We start from the raw sequence: 9,743 nt of genomic DNA, 5'->3' as shown, positions 1-9,743 counted from the left end.
ACATCTGAAGGAAAATTTCTCTGCATAGAGTATTCTTGGCTGATAGCTTTTGTCTTTCAGTATTTTGAATATATCATTCCACTCTTTCCTAACTTGTGAGTTTCTGCTGAGATATCTGCTGAGAGAATGATGGGGGTTCCCTTGTAGGCCATTTTCTTCCGTCTTGCTTCCCTTAATATTTTTTCTTTGTCATTAACTTTTGTCAGTTTTAGTATTGTATGCCTTGGGGAAGATCTTTTTTGCATTTAGGTAATGAGGAGTTCTATTAGCTTCCTTTACTTGCATGTTCAGTTCTTTCCCTAGGTTTGGGAAGTTCTCAGCTATTATTTCTTTGAATAAGCTCTCTGCTCTTTTTTCCCTGTCTTCTCTTCTTGACATATTTATAATCCTTATGTTACTTTTACTTAACTTAGTTGGCTATATCTCAAAGAATTTCTTCATTGTTAAAGAATTTTATTCTCTTTGTTGAAGTGCTCCTTTTGATCATTAATTTGATTCCTGAGCTCATTGAACTGTCTGTCTGAGTTGTCTTATATCTCATTGAATTTCTTTATGACAGCTATTTTGGATTCTCTGTCAGATTGTAAGCTTCTGTGACTTCAAGTTTGGTTTCCAGAGAGCTGTCTTTCTCCTTCTGTTCTGCCATGTTGACTTTAGTTCTTCATGGTGTGTGATGAATTGATCCTCTGCTGGTGCATTTGTGGTAGTAACTACCTTTCTTATTTTGGTACAGCTTTGGTTACTTTGGTTGCGAACTGTTTCTGGTTGTATTTGAGATACTGCACTTTCTCCCCTCCACTGCATCTCCCAGGGTGTTGTCAGTACCCTTCTTGTGCCACTTGTGCCTCTGGATTTGCTGGTGACTTTGCTTTAGTCTCAAGCATTGCCACCAGGGTCACCAGGTTGCAAGCACTTCTACTGCTTCCTAAAGAGATTTTGTTGTTACTTGATGTTCATCCTCTGGTCTCTGGTGCTAGCCAGTGTGATTTGAAAACTCAGGTCATAGAACCCCACCCCAGCCAGGAAAATCCAAGTTTTGTATACTATCCCCACTGTTGGAAACATCTGGCCACTGCTGGGAGAGGAAGGGGATACACACACTGGGTCTGTTGGGAGATGGGTATGGAGCAAGCTGATCCACCTTCTCTGCCCGTACCAGGACCACTCATGGGTGAGAAGTCTGAGTGTGCTGGGAGACGGGCAGCTAGCAAGCTGATTTGCCTTCTCTGCCCCTGCTGGTACTGTTCATAGGCATACAAGCTAAGACCACTGAGAGATAGGCAAGGAGCAAGCCACACCTGTTTTTTCACAGGTGTGTGGGTCGGTGGGGGATCCATCCCTTGGATTGCTGCTGCCCACAGAGGAGGAAGGGGCTGCTCCCGTAGTTCCACTGCTTCCCAGGGTTCCAGTCCACCTACCTTCTGCTGTTTAGATGCCTAGATCTCTTATATGCATCTTTTTTGTGCTCTGTAGGGAATCCTCTGTTGATTAGTGGATGTCTGATTGGTTGTAACTTAGAGGAAAGAGACAAAGGAAATAACCCACTCTGCCATGATGCTGACATCACTCTCCGATCTGTCTTTTTTTCTTAATGTAGGTGTTTATTGCTGTAAACTTTCCTCCTAGAACTTCTTTTACTGTATCTCATAAGATATGGTTTATTATGTTTCCATTTTCTTTTGTCTTAAGATGGTTTTTTGATTGGTCTTTTTTCTTTGTCACACTGGTTGTTCAAGAATGTGTTTAATTTTTACATATCTGTGAATTTCCCAGCTTGCCTCTTGTTACTGAATTCTGGTTTCATACCATTGTGTTCAGAAAAGATAACTGGTATGATTTCGGTGTTCTTAATGTTGCTAAGACTTATTTTGTTATTTAAAACATAATCTATTCTGGATAATGTTCCATGTGCATTTGAGAATGTGTATTCTGCTTTGGTGCTAGGAATGTTCTGTATATTTCTGTCGGGTTCATTTGTTCTAAAGTATAGTTCAAGTCCAATGTTTCCTTATTGATATTTTGTGGATGATCTTTGGTTGAAAGTGAGGTAATCAAGTCCCCTACCATTACTGTATTGTTGTATATTTCTCTCTTCAGATCTATTAGTATTTTCCTAATATATTTAGGTACTCAGATGTTGACTTAATGTATATTTATGATGGTTGTATCCTCTTGAGGAATTGACTTTATTTATAATGTGACTATCCCTAGTTATAGGTTTTGACTTAAAGTTAATTTCTCTCATATAAATATAGTTACCCCTGCTCTCTTTTGGTTTCCATTTGCATGGAACATCTTTCAATATCTTCACTTTGAGCCTATGTGTGTCCTTAAAACTGAAGTGAATCTCTATTAGGAAACAAATAGTTGGGTCCTATTTTTTAAACCATTAAGCCACTCTATATCTTTTGATTGGAGAATGTAATCCATTTACATTTAAAGTAATTATTGATAGGTAAAGATTAACTAATGCTATGTTATTAATTATTCTCTGGCTGTTTTATAGTTCCCTTGTTCCTTTCTTCCTTTCTTCTTGTCTTCCTTTGTAAATAGATGATTTTCCGCAGTGGTATTCTTCAATTCCTTCTCTTAATCTTTTTTTATCTACTGCAAGTTTTTGCTCTGTGGTTGCCATGAGGGTTACATAAAACATATTGCATATATATGTCTATTTTAGGCTAACAACTTAACTTTGATCACATTTAAAAACTCTTATCTTTTACTCTCTCATGCAGTTTATGTTTTTGATGTCATAGTTAATATTTTTATATTGTGTATCTATTAAAATTATTGTAGCTACAGTTATTTTTACTGCTTTTTCATTTACCTTCTATTCTAGGGTTAATTGTTTAACACACCACCAATTAAAACATTACAGTAATAGAGTATTCTGAATTGACCATATACTTATATTTACCAGTGTGTTTACATTTTTATGTGTTTTCATGTTTCTAATTAACATCCTTTCATTTGGGTTTAACAAGCTCCTTTTAGCATTTCTTGTAAGGCATCTTGGTGATGATCTCCCTCAGCTTTGGTTTGTTTGGGAAAGTCTTTGTTTCACCTTCATTTCTGAAGGACAAGATTGCCAGATAAAGTATTCTTGGTTGGCAGGATTTTTCCCCCAGCACTTTGGATATATCATTCCAGTCTCTTCTGGCCTGCCAGTTTTCTGCTGAGAAAGCCACTGATAGCTTCATGGGAATTCCCTTGTATGACAGAATTTTTTCTTTTTCTGTTTTTAAAATTTTCTCTTTGTCTTTGATTTGAGATGGTTTTACTGTAATTCATCTTGGAGACAATCACTTTAGATTTAAATTTTGGGATGACCTGTTAGTTTAATGAACTTGGATAACCGAATTTCCCCCAAGATTTGGGAATTTCTCAGTCATTAATTCTTTAAATAAGCTTTCTGTTGCTTTTTCCCTCTCTTTTCTTTCTGGGGCTCCAATGATGCATGGAATGTTTCTTTTAATGGTATCCCATAGTTCATGTAGGCGTTCTTCACTGTGTTTCATTCTTTTTTCTTATTATTCTGACTGGATAATTTCAAATGTCTTGTCTTCTAGTCCACAGATTTCTTCTTGATCCGTTATGACTTTGATGCTCTCTATTGCATTTTTCATTTCATTCACTGTATTCTCCAGCTCCAGAATTTCCAGAATTTCTGTCTGTTTCTTTTTCATGATTTCTATCTCTCTGTTAAACTTCTCATTTTGGAGCCAGCCTTGATGGCCTAATAATTAAAGTTCTGTGTGCTCCACTTCTGTGGCCTGGGTTCAGTTCCTGGGCATGGAATCACACCACTTGTCTGTCAGTAGCCATGCTCTGGCAGTGACTCACGAAGAAGAAATAGAAGGACTTACAACTAAAATATACAACTATGTACTGGGGTTTTGGGGAGAAAAGAGAGGAAGATTGGCAACAGATATTAACTCAGAGAGAATATTTCCCAGAAAAAAAAATGTTTAAAACAAAAAACTATTTCCCCTAAAAATAAGTTTTAAAAAAACTTCTCATTTTCTTCATATACTGTTTTGCTTATTTCATTGAAATATTTTTCCATGTTTTCTTGTAGCTCACTGAGCTTCCTTAAACCAGGTATAGTGAATTCTTTATCAGGTAAATCGATGATCTCTATTTCTTTGTGTTTGGTTCCAGGAAAATTATTGTGTGATTGGTTCCAGGAAAATCCTTTGATAGTGTCATGTTTTCTTGATTTTTCTTTTGTTCCTTGAAGTCTTGCATTGCTTCCTTCACAGTTGAATGAGAAGTCACCTCCTCTATCCCTGAAATACCTTCTCTTAGCCCTGCTAGAGATTCTGAGGCTTTCTCAGAACTTTTCTATGGGTAACCTGTTCCATACTTCTTGCTACTTTTTGTGAAAGAATTCTTAAAGCTCATATGCCTTCTCTTGATCCTGTAAAGCCAGGCCTATTTCTGACAGCCTTGATTTTCCTTCCAATTTTTGATGGTAAATGTTCAAGTTTGTGGTTTCTCCCAGGCCCACAGATTCAGGCTGGCTTTCTTTGCATATTCACTAGCTATCTGCAAAGCTCACTTTTGGTGCCATCAGGAGCACACACAAGAGCACATCAGTAGCTCCCACATGTCAGCTACTGTGTGGGAGTGTGTGTGAGTGAGGCGTGCTGGGAGTGCCCATGGGCCAGTTGGGGGATCTGCAGTCTAGGTACCCTCTGTGGCTCATGGGTGGGTTTCCCGATGGTGTCCATGACAAGGTTACTAGGATCTGTGTCCTTCTGATACATCCATTACATGCCCTGGCTGTTATTCTTCTCATCACTCACTTCCCCCAAGTCATGAATTTCACTACTCAGTATTCTGGATGGGGCAAAAGAGAAATGAGCCTCTTTGAGACTGTCTTGCCCTGCTAAAAAATTTATGCACTCACTCACACACTCTTACTTTTACCCACAGGATAAATTTACAGGCTGAGAAGGTTTCTCTTGGTACTGAGCTGTGCTGGCTTGGGGGATGGGTGATGTGGTAAAGTCAAACTTTACCTTCTTCAATCATTCCATATTGGATTTTTTTGCTCTAATAGTGTCCCTGCTGGACTCATAGTCTTCTACAAAGGCTTTCTCATCCATGGATGATTTTCTAAATTGGTGTTCTTTGGGGGAAAGATGGTATAAAATACTAATTCTACCATCACGATGACATCATTCCTCTAATTATTTTTATGTTTATCCATCTGTGTCTTTTCTAAGCTAAAGATGAGCTCATACTCATGTCTCCAACTCTAATGCACTATCACATGTTTCATTCCAGCCTTTCCCCTCTTTGCTTATCTCTAACCTCTCACTGCATCAATGAGAACCTGACTGCTACCATCCTTCATCCATTTACATAGTGGTTCAGTTCTACTATACAAGTATACTGGTTTCAGAATTATTAAACAGTACTTCCATAAGAAACAACTTTACCAACTAATGTACAGTGTTTTTGTACAGTTTGTCTTGCCTATAGTCTTAGAATCTTTACTCATTTCCAAAGTTTCTTAGATAAACACCTTTTCCCTTCCCTTTTTTTGTGAAGATATGTCATACGTTTTGATAAAATTAGATTCTTTTCTTACAGTTTTCATTACATCCTTGGAATCCTTGATTACATCCTTGTTAACCTCTTGACTTTTTAAAAACATTGCTTACATTAAGGTTCACTCTTTGTGCTGAAAAGTACTAGGGGTTTAGACAAATTCATGATGTCACATATCCACCACTGCTATATCATACAGAATTGGTTTATCCTCGAAAAAATCCTCTGTGCTTCACTTATTTAACTTTCCTTCCTTCCCTAGAGCCCATGGTTACCTCTCATCTGCTTTTTGTCTTATAGTTTTTACTTTTTATGAATCTCATATACAGAAATAATTCAATATGTAGCCTTTTCAGGCTGGCTGTTTTCCCAATGTAGAATTAACACTCATCCATGTTGATAGCCCATTCCCTGTTATCTCTTAATAGTATTAAATTGTAGGTATGTATCACAATTTATCAATTCACATATTGAAGGAAGTCTTGGTTGCTCCCATTTTTTGGAAATCATAAATAATGCTGATGTAAACTTTCACATGGATGAGTGGACATAAGTTTTCAAAAGAGTTGGACAGATTCTAGTACCGTGATTGCTAGATCATAAGATAAGACTTTGTTTAGCTTTGAAAGAAAGTACCATTTTACATTCCCTCTAGCAATGAACAGTATCTCCTATTTCTTCAAGTCTTTACCACAATTCCTATTGTGAAATTTTTATTTTTTTACTTTTTAAAATTTTAGCTATTCTAAAAGATGTGCAGTATCTTATTATTGTTTTAATTTGCATGTCCCTAATGACAACTGATGGTAGGTGGTCTTTCCTCAATCTGGGGTTTTGTGTCTCTCATTAATTTTGAAACTTCTCTGCTTTCTTAATGTTACTTGAAATATTTCTTCTGCCCCATTCTTTTTCTTCTTGTAGTTTTCTAATTATGTTTACATTGTAACTTTTAATATTGTCAACAGTCTTGGATGTTCTGGTGTCTTTCTTTTTTAAAATTCTTTTTTATCTTTTCATTTAAGTTTGGGAAATTTTTATTGACTGTCTTTCAGTTCACTGATGATTTCTTTGGTGTGTCAAGTGTGATGAGCCCCTCAAAAGCATTCTTCATTTCTATTACTGTTTTATTGACTTCTGGCATTTCTTTTGGGCTGTTTTTGGTTGTTTTCATCTCTCTGGTGACAAAGTGCTTTAAAATCCTGGTCTGATAATTCCTACATCTGTGTCATACCTGAATTTGTTTGTGATGATTGTTTTGTCTCTTTGGATTGTGTAATTTTTTGTTCAAAGCTGGAGGTATTGTATCTGTAATAGGTACTGAATTAACTAGGTCTTAATGTGAGGATTTATATTAATCTTCCCAGGATTTGGGCTTTTTTAAGTGAAAGGTACCAGAGGCTTCAAATACCTCTAGTGTCCTTTTGCTTTACTTTTTCTGTTGGTGTTGAGACTTCTTTTTGCAGTGTTCCTCAGAGAATCTACATCTTGTGGTTCTTTAAACTGCAGCCTGTTGTTATTATACCTGAGGCTTGTTGGTATGGTGGTTGGAGGTGAGAGAGGGGAAGCACTGCATATTTTTCTGTTTAAATCTTAGTCTAATAGTTCTCTGTCTTTGAGCTTCTTAAGCTATTCCGTCCCTTCTCAAGTAATACAACTTGTATCTCCTCTGCTCCCTCATCCCTGTCCTAACTTCAGCATTCCCAATCTATTTTCTTCAAGCCTTGCCCCCTGTTAACAATGAATTATGTTTTCTTTCTTTTTTTGAGATAGGAAGCCTGGAGAGGGTATAGTGTTTTGTAATTCCTTTCCTCCAGGTAGGATAAGCTCTGGCTAAGTGTTTCCATGAGAGTAGGACTTTATTATGAGGGCTTTACAATGGTTTCTCTTCCTCTCTTCCTGAAAGAGTTATGAGAATATTTTTCTCAGATCCTCTCTGTGAAAACCAAATAGGATTTCTGGAAGAAATGCCTGCAAAAGTTGTGGCCTTCAGGAGTTTCTCACTCTTGCTCTAGTCCACAGCCTTAAGCAATTTCTCAGATTTTCCAGTGCATTAACTGTTCTTACTACTTATGGCTTCCAGCTGCTGCTGCTCCTTTCTCTCCAGATTTTCAGGTGACTGTTTGCCCTATAACCTCAGTTCTCTGATGAGTCTAAGAAAGTCGTTGATTTTTAGCTTGTCCAGTTTTTCTTATTGTAAGGAAAGAGTGCCAGCTTCTGATATCTTTACATATTGAACATGAAAGCAAAAGTCTAGCTGAATTTGGTTTTTAATTAAATGAAAATACCTTTAAGATTATTTCAAGGATCCAATTTACTAACTACAAACAGTATTATACTGCATGAAAGAAAATAACTGAATATGATAATGTTGGTTTTAAAATGTAAAAGTTGTAAGAATATGAATTTCCAAATATTTTACCTATGTTTAGAAACAGAATAATCAAAACGATTTGAAAAAAATTCTACTTGTCAGTTTACATATAATCAAAATTGTACTATGTCACTTCCATCAGAAAATTTAATATTAAAGCCAAAGATTTATTTATTTCAATTGTCTCGAGTATTCACTTTTCAACTCTTATCCTTGGAAGATTAATCAGTAACATAACAGATTAAAAAAATTAATCTATGGCTTCTACCCCTGTTTCTGCTCTAATCTTATCCTAGAAGAATTCTGGCTTTTAGGCACCTTTAATAAAGATATTTTTTCCTCTTCTACTATCTTCAACCTCACCTATATATATAATATTCTATAAAGTTGCCAATTGATTAGTGTTTAATTCTTGACCTCCTTCTCTTCAGGCCTCTAAGTTTCGTTGGGATTTTCTGTCTTACTGAGTTTTGGCACTCAAACTAAAATCTTGTTCCAGACCTCAGTTGGCTTCCCAAGCAAGTATTCTCATTTGTCCTCAATCATACAGCATTTTGGTATTAGGTATCTGCTATTTAATGGAGTTTCAGTTATTTTTGTTAAATTAATACACGAATCAACTATCAGCCCCTGTCTGCATCTTAATTTCTGCTGTGCACTTTTCTTACATCTCTGTGTTCACTTGACATCTGATTCTTTCTTTGTTCTTCACCCACTAGTCCCTATACTTTTAAATGTCTACCCTGCCTTAAGAAACAGATAAATAATGCATGCAATATAGGAATATTTTATGAAATTATACTGTGTAACGAAAGATATTTACATTGGCTGGAAAGATGTGCCAAGAATGTATTCTTTCCTGGAGGAGGTTAATATATTTATCTAAATCTACTGGAATCTATTCTCTTTTGTACATAATATCTTGGGATAATAATTTTTATTCATTATTTTTATATAAAAAGAAATAAAATTAGTTAGGTTTACCTTTTGAATGTAATGTGTTGATTTAGTGTGAAAATGCTACTTTAAGCAGTACTTTGAAAAGTCCATTTGACATTTTTATGGAAGATTATGAGTTTAAGTGAAAAATATGAAGCAATTTCAACTCTAATAATATTCAAATTAATTATAAAGTGAGTTTGGAATTCCAAAAAGTTATAAGCAACTAGATGATACTTTTAAGTTTTGAATTTCAAATCCTTTCAATCGTGTTTTGTAAGAATTGAAGAACAAGAAAATAGCATGGAAGAAAATGAAGAAAAGGATAGAAAGGGAGAAGAAATACAGAGGAGAAAAGAAGGAAGATAAAATTAAGGAAAAGAGATTATCACAGGAAATAATTGCTTATTTCAGATTGGTTATATATTCTTCATTGATTTGATTATATAAGTTTAAAATCCCATTAAAGAATGTCTGTATTTTCATATTTCACTAATTAATTTTTGATTGCACTTAGACCAGCTAAACATATTTAGTTTCAAAAGATTCTCAATGACATCCTAAGACCACTCCATTGGAATACAGTTGCTATCAGTGGTACCCAGAGCTGTCATTTTGAATTTCTTGTCTATAGCAACTTTATAAATCCAGTGGGGATGCACAGGAGGGAGTAATAGGATGAATATAAATAATTCAGATCAAAGAAATATTCTGCAATATTCAGGAGAGTGTGTGTGTTCATCAATGACAGACATTTTATGTTTGTTCTCTGAGTCCAAAGTGAAAAAGAAACATTTATCACAAGAAAAGCTATTTTAGCTAAGAAGGTGCTAATGCATTCTTAGACAGATTTTGAACCACAGGCCAAGTGTGT

General features: G+C 35.6%; 1 pseudogene; it reads left to right on the top strand.

Annotated features, from left to right (window-relative positions):
* The first annotated feature begins 1,116 nt into the window (after positions 1-1,116).
* LOC100630535 (gametocyte-specific factor 1 pseudogene) overlaps positions 1,117-9,743 on the top strand; it is a 196,531-nt pseudogene continuing 187,904 nt past the window's right edge.

Source organism: Equus caballus, chromosome 4 (assembly GCF_041296265.1).
Source record: "Equus caballus isolate H_3958 breed thoroughbred chromosome 4, TB-T2T, whole genome shotgun sequence".
In the NCBI taxonomy this organism is placed as follows: Eukaryota; Metazoa; Chordata; class Mammalia; order Perissodactyla; family Equidae; genus Equus; species Equus caballus.
This window is presented reverse-complemented; position numbering and strand designations above follow the sequence as displayed.